This window comes from Carettochelys insculpta, chromosome 15, assembly GCF_033958435.1.
Source record: "Carettochelys insculpta isolate YL-2023 chromosome 15, ASM3395843v1, whole genome shotgun sequence".
Taxonomy (NCBI): Eukaryota; Metazoa; Chordata; order Testudines; family Carettochelyidae; genus Carettochelys; species Carettochelys insculpta.
In genome coordinates this window covers 14,962,369-14,977,115 of record NC_134151.1, presented here as the reverse complement: position 1 = coordinate 14,977,115, position 14,747 = coordinate 14,962,369, and the positions used below count along the sequence as shown (strand labels likewise).

The window sequence follows — 14,747 nt, the reverse complement described above, 5'->3', positions numbered from 1 at the left end:
CTTATGCTTTGAAGCAGACACCGATCACCTTTTAGAGTTTTAGGAAGTAGTTTTCTTTCCATTCCTCTCAAGTACAGCATTGCGTAATAAGAATAGAGCTATTTATTATGGGCTATGTTTGTCGTCCTCCAAAACTCCAACCAACCAGCCTACTAACCACTTTCAAACTGGTTGTAAATTACAGACAATTAAAATGTCTGTCATTTGATAGGCTGACTTCAGGGTCTGTCTATATTTTTCTTCCTCATGTGGAGAGAAGAGGGGTAGAAAGAGGGGGTCTCTAGTGGGCTGTTAACTTTGAAACCCTCCATATAGTTAAATTATCTTGAAAACTTATGTTCTGTCTACATTTGAGGAAAATAGTAATTAAGTAATCTAGTAGTTATTCTACTGGACTTCCTCTTTCTATCGATATAAAAGAGAAGGTTGTGTTTTCATTCTGTTTTTTGCCATTTACTTCAGTGAGGACAAGTTCAAGCACCACAATCTTGATACGGCTTGCACTGAAATAAGTGAGGCTTTCATCGCTGACGTCAGTTCCAGTTAGATTTGGGTGAGTTTGGATGTGTGCTATGTCACAAGCCAACGGCCTTAATCCTGCCCCAAAAGGAATACTGTTATTGCTGGTTTGTAAGGAAATATATAATTCTTTATACTGAATTAGAATAATTTGCTTATTGTAGGATGAGTGAGATTCATAACATCTTCGGCTATTAATTTCCTTACTTTAGGTGTATGAGTTTTGCAAAAAATGTGATTAGTACTTATACTGTTGTCCCTTAATAACCTTAATAGATTTTTACATCCTAACATTGTGCATATGTGTGTGTGTATGTATATATACGTATGTATCTATGTATAAATTTTTCCTTTTGTGACAAATGTAAATGAGATCCTGTTCGAGGGCTGTCAGCAGATTATCTGTAATCAGATAGGATTTACTTAACCAGGAATCTCATTAGCATTTACATGAGTTAAGCATTTTTTAAAACACAGCCCTTATAATAATAATTATGCCAGATTCTATGTATAGCTAAATTATTTATATATATCCTCCTTTGTAAGTTTCAAGGTCACAGTGAAATGATGACCATTCCTTTTTCACTACAATGGTAAATAGTCTGCAACTAACTTCGATTAGATGGCTCTAATGACCACGCAAACACATAACCACATGGATATAAACGATAGCCACCTAAAGAATTAAACAAGGCAAATAATAAAATGGGATATCAGTAACCTCATTTCTTTCAAGTTTGCTCAGTGTATTTAAAATACATTATATGTGTCCTTTCCTTAAGATGTAACAATCATGCAATTATTAAAAAATTACAAAAGTAACATGCTTGATTTTAAAATAATATTTAAGCAAAAATAAATGTCACCTTGGGTAAGCCTGCTTAATGCAGCATGTAATTGAAGTTCTCATCTTATTCTCACTCTGACTCACAGCTTTTTTTTTCCTTTCCTTTAAAAAGATGACAACACCCACTGGTTACTGCATGACTGCAGTGCTGAAAATAGAGTGATATCACACAACTCCAGATTCCTCATAGTCTTAATTGTGGACATGTTTGGCAACACTTGGTGTCAGTGGATTCTGTTTTGTAATTTAAGACACACCCATGAAATAAATATTTTTTTTACTATCTAAGCAATCTTGTCTACTTTACTTTAAAGTACATGGCCTCTTAAAGTAAAGTACATGGTCTGTTTGTGCAACAACCACCCAAACTGAAATCTAGTCAAAACTGGAATACTCATGGGACGACCTGTGAGGGTTTAGAAACACAAAAGTATGACAGGAGACATGCAGGTTGAACATCTATTGAAAAGTTGCAAATAGTAGGATTATTTAACAAGGTAAGCAGAAGAGTTGTAGAATTAAAGAAAACCAGGAAAGACACAGGGAGCGATTATCCACTCTACTAAGCTTCTTATGCTTCTGTAGTGGTGTGCAGGGGCTGTAAACATTCCGTAATTGTCCAGCAAGGAATTCCCCTGGCATATGCACCATATAAGACAGCTGCTCACAAGCTGCTATAGGAGGTGTTCTGGGGGGTTGGCAGCTAAGCTGGAGGGTGGGTGAATCTGTAGCACTTTGGCCATTTTGAGTAGCTGTGGTTTGCAGAGCCACCAATACACAGCCAAACAAGACCTCATCCCTTAAAACAGATCCCTACATTGGAGGGGCTGATTCTTGGCCTAACGAGCCCAGAATCTAAAGGACATCTGATTTTGGGTTCTATATGTATGTTTTAATGCCTTCAGGCTATGCAGCATCCTGTCACCTTTAATGTCTGCTGGAAAGATTTTAAAATGTAAGAGCCAGATTGTGTGATCCTAATTCAATTTTTTTTATTTCTTTTGCCATAATACTTATAATACTGAGACATGGACCATTGTACTGGGCACCAGAAAGAACTTGTTTCGATGTTCTAACAAGGACACAGTTTTCTCCATGAGCATTTCAAAACTGAGCATTCACAATAAAGAACCCAATTTCAAAATAAGAGCAATGATGGGATACCTCCTTGGAGGCCAATTAAGTCATAATTACCCCTGCTTAGTACATACCGGTTATGTCTACATGGAGCTGTGCATACTCCCACGGGATTGCCCTGCTGACAGAAGCTGCTGTCGTCAGAAAACGTACCACGTAGATGTGGTTCTGTTGGCAAAAGACCCCTTTGTTGGCAGCCCCTTATCCCTGGAAAAAATCAGAGGACTCCATCCTAAGGGGGATGGAGTCATCCATTTGCCCTGCCGACTGGGAAACTGAAGCTAGAATTCAAAATGTGACCCTCTTCTGAGACTAGTCAAGCCCTTGGAGCACTACCCCTTCCTACTTCTCCACATAGGAACCAGTGATTTGGCAAGCAGGTGGGTAGCCCTCAGTGGGGAATAACCAGGTTAAGAATTATTTTACAAAGCTGGACATACACAAAGCCATGGGTCCAGATCTAATGCATCTGGGGGTGCAGAGGGAGTTGGCTGATGTGATTACAGAGCCATTGGTCATTATCTTTGAAAACTTCTGGTGATTGGGGAGGTCCCAGGTGATTGGAAAGAGGCAAATGGAATACCCATCTTTAACAAAGGGAAGGAGAATCAGGAGAGCTACAAACCAGTCAGGCTCACTACATCCCCGGAAAAAACCATGGAGGAGATCCCTAAGGAATCCATTCTGAGGCACTTGGAAGAAGGGAAAGTGATCAGGAATAATCAGCATGGATTAGCAAAGGGCAAGTCATTCCTGACCAAAACTGATTGCCTGAGGTAACTATCTCTGTGGAGGTGGGAAAGGTGATGGATGTGATATACCTTGACTTTAGCAAAGCCTTCAATAGGGTCTCCCACAGTATTCTTGATTGCAAGTTAAAGAAGTTTGGATTGGATAAATGAACTGTATGATGGACAGAAAGCTGGGTAGATCACCATGCTCATCAGGTAGTAGTAATCAATAGCTCTATAACTAGTCAGTGAGTTGCCTTTACTCTAAACAACGAATAAAGAAGGTAGGTGGAATGCATCTGCTCTTTCATTTTTACCAACTCCCATGATAGTAGAAGTGATCACTTGGTGAAGTGAATAAGTGTATTATTTATTTAAAAATGTGGTGTCTTGTTCTTGAAGTTGGCAATGAGATGGAAGAGATGCCAAAAGGCTGTTCCAGACATGAGATGGAGAGGAGGAGGCTTTATTAACTGCAGTTCTATTGCAAAGGACAGAGAACAGCTATGGCTTGGAGGACAGAGAGATAACTCAAATTCAAGGATATTTTTTTAAAGAAGGCTAGAGCCTTAGTATAAATCTTTGATTGATATCACCTGAGAACCTGGCCTCAAAAGTCCAGTTTTGCCCTGAAACCTGTAACAAATGGGAAACTAATGGGAACTGCAAGAGACTGATTTTGTTAATGTTTCACTTCTTTGGGTGTTTGAGAGGTGATCACATATTCTTAACATTCCAGAGCCTGGAGACTTGGGAGGTCAAGGTACCATAAAGAAGGGAATTTCAGTGACCAAGATCAGAAGAGACTGGTGTCAAGTGAGGAATGCAGCAGGAAAAGAGAAATATACCTTTACGAAGCAGTCTGTCAAGCTATGCAGCTCCATGCTAAGGTCACTGAATCATATTATGCCATGGAATTTTAAAATATGCTAAATAATTTTGATAGAACCTGGTAATGCAAAGCTGTACAATCTATGGCTGATCACATCTCATGCTTCAGGGCATAAGCTGCTCACCCAGGGAATTCAATGACTCATTTTTCCTTCAATCTGTCTCACAAGCCCAGTATTGCAAACCTATGTGGCTGTGGCTTTTAGCCTTCTCTTGCTGTATGGTTTAGCTTCTGCCATACCAAATAGATTAATTGTATGACAAATCCCACATTAGCCTCCTGCTTTTCTAAATTAGTTTAGAGTTCTGCATTCAATTAATTTGTAATATAAGTAAAATTTCCAATGAAAAGTGATGAGAGACTACAGAGGATGCAGAAATAGAAGAACCATGTATAGTGTCAGAAAAAGATTAGTATGTACAAGATGTAGAACAAGAGGAATTTTTCAAGTTTTATTTCAAGATACAAAACATTAAATGAATATTCTTGCTGTGGGAATAGTGATTAGTTGTTTCAGTGTATTTTACTACCAAGGGTTCCACAGATCCCTCAGATTAATAACAAGTTCATTCAAGAGCTCAAAACAAACAAGCTACATCTACATGCGAAGCTTTTCCCAGCAAACCTGGCTTTTGTCAGGAAAAACTGCAGAGTGTCTATACCCTAAATGCGCTTTATCAACAGTTTATCAACAAAACCTGGCACATCCGCAAGCAGGGTTATACCTCTCCCTGTTCAGTTATAACACCTCTCTCAACAGTATTCTGTTGACAAAACAACCATGTAGATGCCATTTTGTCGACAGACAGGGCTTCTGGTTCACTTCTGGTTCAGCCCTATTTGTAGACATTCCAGTCAGCAGTTCTCTCAAGAGAGGGTCAGACAGTCTGGCTGCACTCTGTTGACAGAGAAGATTGATCTTTTGATCTTTTGCGACTGGGTGCTTGTGAACAGGAGGGAGTTTTGAGAGGCTGTCCTGGAGGAGGAGAAGGAAGGAGCAAACTAAAGCACCTTGGGGTAAGTGGCTGCTTGTGTTTGGGGGTTCTGGGCTTATGTTTGTTTGTTTGTTTGGAGTGCTGAGCTGAGTGTTTGTTTGAAAGGCCGTGTGCTCAGGCAGGCAGTTGGAAGCTGTGAGTCTTGATTAGGTTTGAAATGAAACACCGTGTGCTGATTGGCTGAGCTGTAAGCAGAGGGAGGAGCTCTCAGGGACGCCGAGCGCTTAAAGCCCGCTAGTAAGCGACTAGGGAGCTTTGTGACCGGGTGCTTGTGAACAGGGTGAGTGCTAACAGGAGGGAGTTTTGAGAGGGGAGTTTAGAGGGGCAGCTTGGAGGGAGCCAGTGACTTCTATTGCCCTTAAACTTAAATCCTTTATAACAACCTCTATCTGAAACATTTAATTAAACCCTCATATATAATTAGAGTAGGAAATGGAGGCAGAAGCCCAGCAGCAGAGTGGGAGCTATCCTGTTTATTGTGTCGAGTGCAGTATGTATGACTACCTACCCTGTGGGCGGGTGGCGTACGTGTGCGCTCGATGCAAGGAGCTCCTGGCCCTCAGAGACCGAGTGCGTGCTTTGGAGGCCAGGGTGGCTGAACTGGAGGAGCTAAGGAAGGCAGAGGTGTTTGTTGATGAGACTTTCCGGGACATAGTAGGTCTGTCCCACCTCCAATCTGACAGTCCTGATGCTGTTACGGAGGAAGAAAGGCTCAGGGAAGGAGAGCAGTCAATGGGAGCACAGGGAAACCATCCCATAGCTGGGACCCTCCTTCCAGAGGGTGCTATGGTATCCTCTCACGCTGAGGATACTTCTCCAGGGGAGGGAGCACCAGCTGTTAGGAAGAAGCAGGTTTTAGCAGTGGGGGATTTGATCATTAGAAATATAGACAGTTGGGTTTGTGATGACCGGGAGAACTGTATGGTGACTTGCCTGCCTGGTGCGAAGGTTGTGGATCTCTTGAGGCATCTAGACAGACTTATGGGCAGTGCTGGGGAGGAGCCGGTGGTCGTGGTACATGTCGGTACCAATGACATAGGGAAGGGTAGAAGAGATGTTCTGGAGGCCAAATTTAGGTTACTAGGAAAGAGACTGAAATCCAGAACATCTATGGTGACATTCTCTGAAATGCTTCCAGTTCCACGCGCAGGGCCAGATAGACAGGCAGAACTTCAGAGTCTCAATGCGTGGATGAGACGATGGTGTAGGGAAGAGGGGTTTAGATTTATTAGGAACTGGGGACACTTTTGGGGTAGAGGGAGCCTATACAGGAATGATGGGCTCCACCTAAATCAAGGTGGATCCAGACTGCTGGCATTAAACATTAAAAAGGTCGTAGAGCAGGTTTTAAACTAAGAGGTGGGGGAAAGCCGATTGGTGCGGGGGAGCACGTGGATCGGACGGAGACTTCTCTTACACGAGGCTCCATAGATAGGGATGCTCTAGAAGTTAGTCAGATAGGGAATGTGGGAAATAATATATGGGCAAGATCAGATGTGAAACAATCGCATATAAAACAATCCAAGGCGTCTGTGAAAGGCAGACATATAAATAGTGGTAGTTTTTTAAAGTGTTTTTACACAAATGCTAGGAGTCTGTCTAATAAGATGGGTGAACTGGAGTACCTCATATCAAAGGAGGAAGTTGACATAATAGGCATCACAGAAACATGGTGGAATGAGGACAATCAGTGGGACACTATCATACTGGGATATAAATTATATCGGAAAGACAGAACAGGTCGTGCGGGTGGTGGAGTGGTACTATATGTGAAGGATAATATGGAATCAAATGAAACAAAAATCCTAAAGGAATCAAAATGTTCCGTAGAATCATTATGGATAACAATTCATTTCTCTAACATGAATATGGCATTAGGAATATATTACCGACCACCTAACCAGGACAGTGATAGTGATGCTGAAATGTTAAGGGAGATTAAAGAGGCTATCACAATAAAAAACACAGTAATAATAGGAGATTTCAATTATCCCCATATTGATTGGGTACATGTCACCTCAGGACGGGATTCAGAGATTAAATTTCTCGATGCCTTAAATGACTGCTTCTTGGAGCAGCTAGTACAGGAACCCACAAGGGGAGAGTCAATTCTCGATCTAGTCCTGACTGGAATGCAGGATCTGGTCCAAGAGGTAACTGTTACTGGACCGCTTGGAAATAGTGACCACAATATAATAACTTTTAATATTCCTGTGTTGGGAAGAACACCGCAACGGTCAAACACTCTGGCATTTAATTTCAAAAAGGGGATTTACACTAAAATGAGGAAGCTAGTTAAACAGAAACTAAAAGGTAGAGTAACTAAACTAAAATCCCTGGAAGCTGCATGGAAACTGTTTAAAGACACCATACTAGAGGCCCAACTTAAATGTACACCCCAAATAAAAAAACACAGTAAGAGACCTAACAAAGAACCACCATGGCTTAACAGCCATGTTAAAAAGGCAGTGAGAGAGAAAAGGGCAGCTTTTTAAAAGTGGAAGTCAAATCCTAGTGAGGAAAATAGGAAGGAACATAAACACTCCCAAATTAAGTGTCATAACGTAGTAAGAAAAGCCAAAAAAGATTTTGAGGAACAGCTAGCCAAAAATTCAAAAAATGATAGTAAAATGTTTTTTTAAATACATTAGAAGCAGGAAGCCCGCTAAAGAAGCAGTGGGGCCCTTGGATGATAAAGATATAAAAGGAGCAATCAAGGAAGACAGTGCCATTGCGGAGCGATTAAATGATTTCTTTGCTTCAGTCTTCACGGCTGAGGATGTTACAGAGGTTCCTAAATCTAAGCCAGCCTTTTTAGGCAACAAATCTGAGGAGCTCTCCCAGATTGAAGTGACATTAGAGGAGGTTTTGGAGTTAATTGTTAAGCTGAATAGTAACAAGTCTCTAGGACCAGACGGTATTCACCCAAGGGTTCTGAAAGAACTCAAATGTGAAATTGCGGAGTTATTAACAGTGGTTTGTAACCTATCCTTTAAATCTGCTTCGGTACCCGATGACTGGAAGACTGCCAATATAACACCAATATTTAAAAAAGGCTCCAGAGGAGACCCTGGCAATTATAGACCGATAAGTCTAACATCAGTACCAGGCAAATTAGTAGAAACAATAGTAAAGAATAAAATTGCAAGGCACGTAGAAGAGCACGCATTGTTGGGCAAAAGTCAGCATGGTTTCTGCAGAGGGAAGTCGTGTCTAACTAATCTATTAGAATTCTTTGAAGGGGTTAATAAACATGCGGACAAGGGGCACCCAGTGGACATAATATACCTAGATTTCCAGAAAGCCTTTGACACGGTCCCACACCAAAGGCTATTATGTAAATTAGGGGGTCATGGGATAGGAGGAAAGATCCTTTCATGGATCGGGAATTAGTTAAAAGACAGAAAACAAAGGGTTGGAATAAATGGTAAATTTTCACAATGGAGGGGGGTAACTAGTGGTGTTCCCCAGGGGTCAGTCCTGGGACCGATCCTGTTCAACTTGTTCATCAATGATGTAGAAAATGAGGTAAGCAGTGAGGTGGCAAAGTTTGCAGATGACACCAAGTTGTTCAGGACAGTCAAAACCAAAAGGGATTGTGAAGAACTACAAAAAGATCTCAGCAAACTGAGTGATTGGGCAGCAAAATGGCAAATGAAATTTAATGTGGGTAAGTGTAAGGTAATGCACATTGGAAAAAATAACCCAAATTACACGTACAACATGATGGGGTCAAATTTAGCTATGACAGATCAGGAAAGGGATCTTGGAGTTATAGTGGATAGTTCTCTGAAGACATCCATGCAGTGTGCAGCGGCAGTTAGTAAAGCAAATAGGATGTTAGGAATTATTAAAAAAGGGATAGATAATAAGACAAAAAATATCATACTTCCCCTATATAAAACTATGGTACGCCCACATCTTGAGTACTGTGTGCAGATGTGGTCTCCTCACCTCAAAAAAGATATATTGGCATTAGAAAAGGTACAGAAAAGGGTGACTAAGATGATTAGGGGTTTGGAAAGGGTCGCATATGGGGAGAGGCTAGAGAGACTGGGACTTTTCAGTTTGGAAAAGAGGCGATTGAGGGGTGATATGATAGAGGTATATAAAATCATGAATGGTGTGGAGAAAGTGAACATAGAAAAATTATTTACTTTTTCCCATAATACAAGAACTAGGGGACACCAAATGAAATTGATGGGTAGTAGGTTCAAAACTAATAAAAGGAAATTTTTCTTCACACAGCGCACAGTCAACCTGTGGAACTCCTTGCTGGAGGAGGCTGTGAAGGCCAGGACTCTATTAGGGTTTAAAAAAGAGCTCGATAAATTTTTGCAGGTTAGGTCCATAAACAGCTATTAGCCAGGGGTAAAGTATGGTGCCCTAGCCTTCAGTACAAGGGCAGGAGATGGATGGCAGGAGATAAATCACTTGATCATTGTCTTCTGTTCTCCTTCTCTGGGGCACCTGGCATTGGCCACTGTCGGCAGACGGGATACTGAGCTGGATGGACATTTGGTCTGACCCAGTATAGCCATTCTTATGTTCTTATGTTCTTATCTGCTTTTATGTGTAGATGCAATCTGTTAACAGAATTTTCGACAGAAAATCTGACAATGCCTTCTGTCGACAGAGGCTTATCATGTAGACAAACAATTAAGGGTAGATAGAAAAGAAAGTGTCCTATGATTTAATCAGGCAGAAGTGATAGCAGTTTAGGGAATCTGTCAAGTGGCATGGCTCATGAATTTAATGATTTCCTAGTATTCCTCATCTAACAAGTGACAGAACATGCAATAGCAGCAGACTATTGAGATTTTAATTCAGAAATTCAGATAATAAATTTTCTTTCCCACCACGTGAGAAAAGAAAAATGTGTGTAGCACTTAACATGCCTCTTTTTCAAAGTTACACTTCCATCTACAAGACTTGCTACTTTGTAAAATACCTTCATTGTTTGTAGTTGTAAAAATGCTAGATAGGGCTAAAACAACTAGATGCAATGGTTTGATATATAGGGTAGGATTTATGGAAGGTCTTATCAAGTTGTCTTATATGTTTCTTAAATTGCTAGCAGTTAGAACAAGATTCATAACTTTACTTACACCAGAACACTGGTATTTACAGCATCCCTTTCATTCTCTACTCTGGCACAGCAATGGTAGGAGTAGAAAGCAAGTGAATCCCCGCTATAGAGCTAGGAAGGTAAAATCCCTGGGAGTGATTGCATCAGCAGTAATCTCTGTTGTAACATTTTCCGAATGAAAAGATTTTATTTTTTTCAGTCAGCACATCTTTTTATTTAGAAAATTTATAACATTTAGACTAATGAGAACTAAGTAAATACATGGAGAATAAGTCTATCAATGACTATTAGCCAGGATGGGTTGGAATGATGCCCCAGCCTCCGTTTGTCAGAGGATGGGAATGGATGGCAGGGGAGGGATCAATTGATTATCTATTGTTCATCTCTCTGGGACACCTAGAATTGGCCAATGTTGGAAGAAAGAACACTGGGATAGATGGACCTTTGGTCTGACCAAGTATGGTTGTTCTTATGTTCTTTAATTAATGATTATTCTTTAATTCCTGCAGACTCCACAACAGCCCTGTAGAGCTGGCATTCCTAGCTCAAGCCTGGAGCTTGAGTTCTGGGACCCCATCACCCAGCCTAGGTTCCAATTATGAAAAAATGCAATGTACAGCCCCTTAGCCCAAGTTGCACGAGTCCAAGTCAACTGGCATGGCCTAGTTTCATGTGTCTAATTTCAGTATAGACTTGCCCTCGGAATTACTTTCCCAGAACTAAGAAAGAGCTCCATGTAGCTCAAAAGCTTGTGTCTTTCACCACAGAAGTTAGTCCATTATCCAGCTCTATTCATCTCATGTAAGAATATTAATTTTTTTCAAAGAAATCAAGATAATTTAATAAGAAAGAAGAGGGGGAAAAAGCACTTCAAGTACAGCTTTGACCATATTTCTGCTCACATGAAAAATATCAGGAAACACTGTGGGAAGACTATCTCAGAGTTGTGCTAACATGCAGTCTGTATGCTAATTCTCAGCCGTGGTTCACTGAACTCTGACTTTGGGGAATAAATTAAGGTTAGATTCATGAGAGGTAGCTCTCCCATGGGTTTGGATAATTGGGAAGGTGCATATTTTTCATTGTATGTTTATAATTACAAATAAGACAATTAAGATACAAAAAAAATCGCTAGTTGTTTGACTGAAATTTGCCATACCAAAAAATTAAAGTGGTAAAAACTGTGATCTATTAAAATGGCTTGGATTCTGATTTAAATGTCTTAACAAAAACAACAAAAATAACCAATATCTTTACAGGTAACATTTTTAGTTGTACAATCCAAAGCTCACAGTACAGCACAGTTTTTTTAATTCAAAATATAAATGACAATTAAACATTTAGTGTTTCTTACTTTAAAATGATCTACTTATCGATTCACTTGATGTAATTGCCAAGCCTATTTCATATAAAGTAACACTTATTCAGGCATTCTCTTGGCAGTCTATTTTATCAGCACTGAAATGTTGCTATAGCAACATCCATTTGGATGCTGAACAAAACAACAAACATGCTTCTGTAAAGATGCAACCAGTTTGGAAAGCTCTAACAATCCATCTCTCAGTCTGCATATTTGTAAGGTGCCTGTCATAGTGGGCTCTGAGGAACCGTGAAGTGATGTAAAGATTAAAGGACAATATGATCACTACTACTTAGCATAATTGATTTTGATAGGGGAGTTTGATGGTGTGTGTGAAGAGGTATGTAAAGAGTTAAATTTTCTGAAAAGATTTCAAGGTGTTTGTCATAGGTCACATTTCCAGGAACCTAAGCACTACTGTAATGTGAATGATAAATGCTGCTGTGATCTTACCCGTCTTCATTCTCTTTGCTTTTACATCCGTCCGTGAGACAATCTGTATACAGTGTTGTTGTAGCCATGTTGGCCACAGGATATTAGAGGGACAAAGATGGGTGAGGTAATGTCTTTTGTTGACTAAATTTCTGTCAATGACAGAAACAAGCTTTTGAGCTCCATAGAGCTTTCCTTCAGAGCTGGGAAACTAACTCGGTTTGTCACTGCTAAATACAGGTGAAACAGGAAGTTTCGCACAAGTATTAAGCACACGTATATGTTCCTTTTCAAAACCTGAAAAGAGCTGTGTGGAAACTTAAAAGATTGTCTATGTCACCAAGAGAAGCTGGTCTAATAGAAGATATTATCTTACCCATCTTGTCTCTCTGAGTCAATCTCTGTCAGTCAACAAGGGCGGCTCTACAATAGTGTCCAGCAAGTTATGTTACACTCCTAACCTCCTTGCTGAAGTGTAATTCTTAATGACATAGGGCATTTTTCTTATATTTGCATGGATGTAAATATCATGCCAGCAGTGCCTCAATCAGCAAGAAATCAGCACTGGCTTTCAGAAATGATGACATTTTGAGCATGTGTATTGAAAGCCCATGGTAAAGGATGCAGGCCAGGATCATACCAGCTATAGGGAGCAGAGAGATACTTAGTTGGTCACCACAGCATGCTCAGTCACCTTTTCTCTTGTATGTGTATAATCGGGACATCTAAATGGGCGACACGGTACATCAGCTGGCCACCAGCAGCTTTGTAAATTTCTGATGCAATTGCATAACTGCCAGATGCCTTTCCAGATTTCATCTAATAGCTTTTTGTACCTCATCAAGAGTTGGTGGTATGATCAGCTGTGAATCATTAGCTCACTAAGGAATCTCTTCAAGAATACTGCTATCAAAAGTTGAGGTCTAGTTTAATACCTTGCTGAAGGATTTTACGACTGTGTGAGGTCGAAGTGAGCAGAACACACTGGTGTACAGCCAGCAACACGTGGTCCATAGATTTCCTTCAGCCTATCAAAAAAAGGTTTTTAAAATCATGTTTATCAACTGCGTATTGATGTTTAACTGCTTGATAGTTGCACAAGTTCTTTTTCATTCAACATAATTTGACTTGTGCCTCCTGCTTAGATCAAATGCATGCTGATTCCCTGAGGGCATTCTCTTTATTGTTGATCTCATCAGGTGTGTCACACTTTGTGCTTGGCTATCTTTGTTCTTGTTGTCAAACCAATCCTCATGCTTGCATTTTCGTTAACCAAAATTTCGACAGCAGTTCTGTAGGTAGTTTTTTTTATGTTAATCCAGTCATCCTCAATAGTGGATGTCTGCTCTGGGCGTTCATTACTGATAACTAAGGAAGCATCAAGACTGAGTTGAAACAACCTTTGAGTCTCAGGTGTTTCAAGTTTACCTATATCCAGCTTTTTGGGCATACAGCAGAATGATGATAGTTTGGTGGACCAAGGTTCAAGGGGACAACACTGCATACCATTTAGTGGTCAGACCAGGAGCTAGAGCCATACATTGCATGAGTCAGCTTACCAGCAAAAGAGACTTATTTTATGATGAAGCAGTCAGTCATATGCCAGTGCTTAGATCAAGAGCACATGCAAGTTACTTTGTATTTGTTCACCTACTGGTAGAATGTGCTTGCAATAGCAAGCTCATGCTGTGCACAAGTTTGAAGGAGAAGGATGCCGTTTGAGTTCTCACTTCCAATACCGTGATGTCCAAGCACCTTTATCCATGTGATTCAGTCCTAACCAATTCTAGCATTAAAGTTTCCAAGTATATATAGCTTGTATTTAAAATATATTGAAGATACCACTGAATTCAGGCTAGCATAGAACTCCTCCTTTTCATCATCTGCAGCAGGCCACAAGTACAAGGCATTATCCCTGACTCAGTCTAAGCTTTGCTGTTATGAGGTGTGGACTGATGGCATGTGACTGGCATTCAAGCTGGGGGACTAGTGGTGTTCTGAGGGTGAAGTGTACTCCTGCTTGCCTTGGATGACCCTCAGGATAGCCCACACAATTATATGAATAGCCTGCTCCAGCCACTGTAAACTGGCTGGTACCAGAAATGCATGTTTTGCTTAAGGCTGCAACATCGATGTTGTAATATGCAAGTTCTCTACTAATGACTGCTGTCCTGCGTTTATGGTCATCATCACTATCAAGAAGTGTGCATATGCGCCAGGATGAAAAGTGTAGTTTCTGATTAATCAATGATTTCCCCTTCTGACTGCAAAACTTGATATCCAATTGGTGCAGTTAACCAATCAGAATCAATTGCGACATACTGTGTTTAGGGATTTTTTTCTTTTTCCACCTCTTCTTTCAAAGAAAGCATCACTGTCCCTAAATAGGGCTGCTTTGTCACCCATGCAGAATGTGGGTGCTGCTATTGTTCCAGTTCAGCAGACGGATGACCATCACACTTGCATGGCCTATGTGCAGCTTTGTAGCTAAATGCTTCCAGTAGTATCCTCCACCAGTATCCAACACCACTTGGCCTTCACCGTAGGAATATGTGCCATGTGCGCTGGAGGGAGATAGTACAAGTTTGAGATCAGAGTTACCTTCTCCTAGACTGATGTTCCTAAAAAGGCTTTGCAAGCTCTGTCTGCCCTGGTTTGGATTCAGAGTTTTCCTTCTCCTAGGTACTGTTGGTCCATAGGACCTTATTCTGTATTATTCAGTGCAACCCCTCAAGATCACTCCAC

The 14,747-nt window shown here is 40.6% G+C and overlaps 1 long non-coding RNA gene across 1 annotated transcript in view; it reads left to right on the top strand.

Annotated features, from left to right (window-relative positions):
* Positions 1–279: 279 nt before the first annotated feature.
* Positions 280–14,747, top strand: part of LOC142021314 (uncharacterized) — a 114,995-nt gene continuing 100,527 nt past the window's right edge. The window contains exons 1-2 of the long non-coding RNA XR_012647662.1: positions 280–553; positions 3,974–4,124. This is a non-coding gene — a long non-coding RNA (uncharacterized LOC142021314). The remainder of the gene's footprint in view (positions 554–3,973; positions 4,125–14,747) is intronic.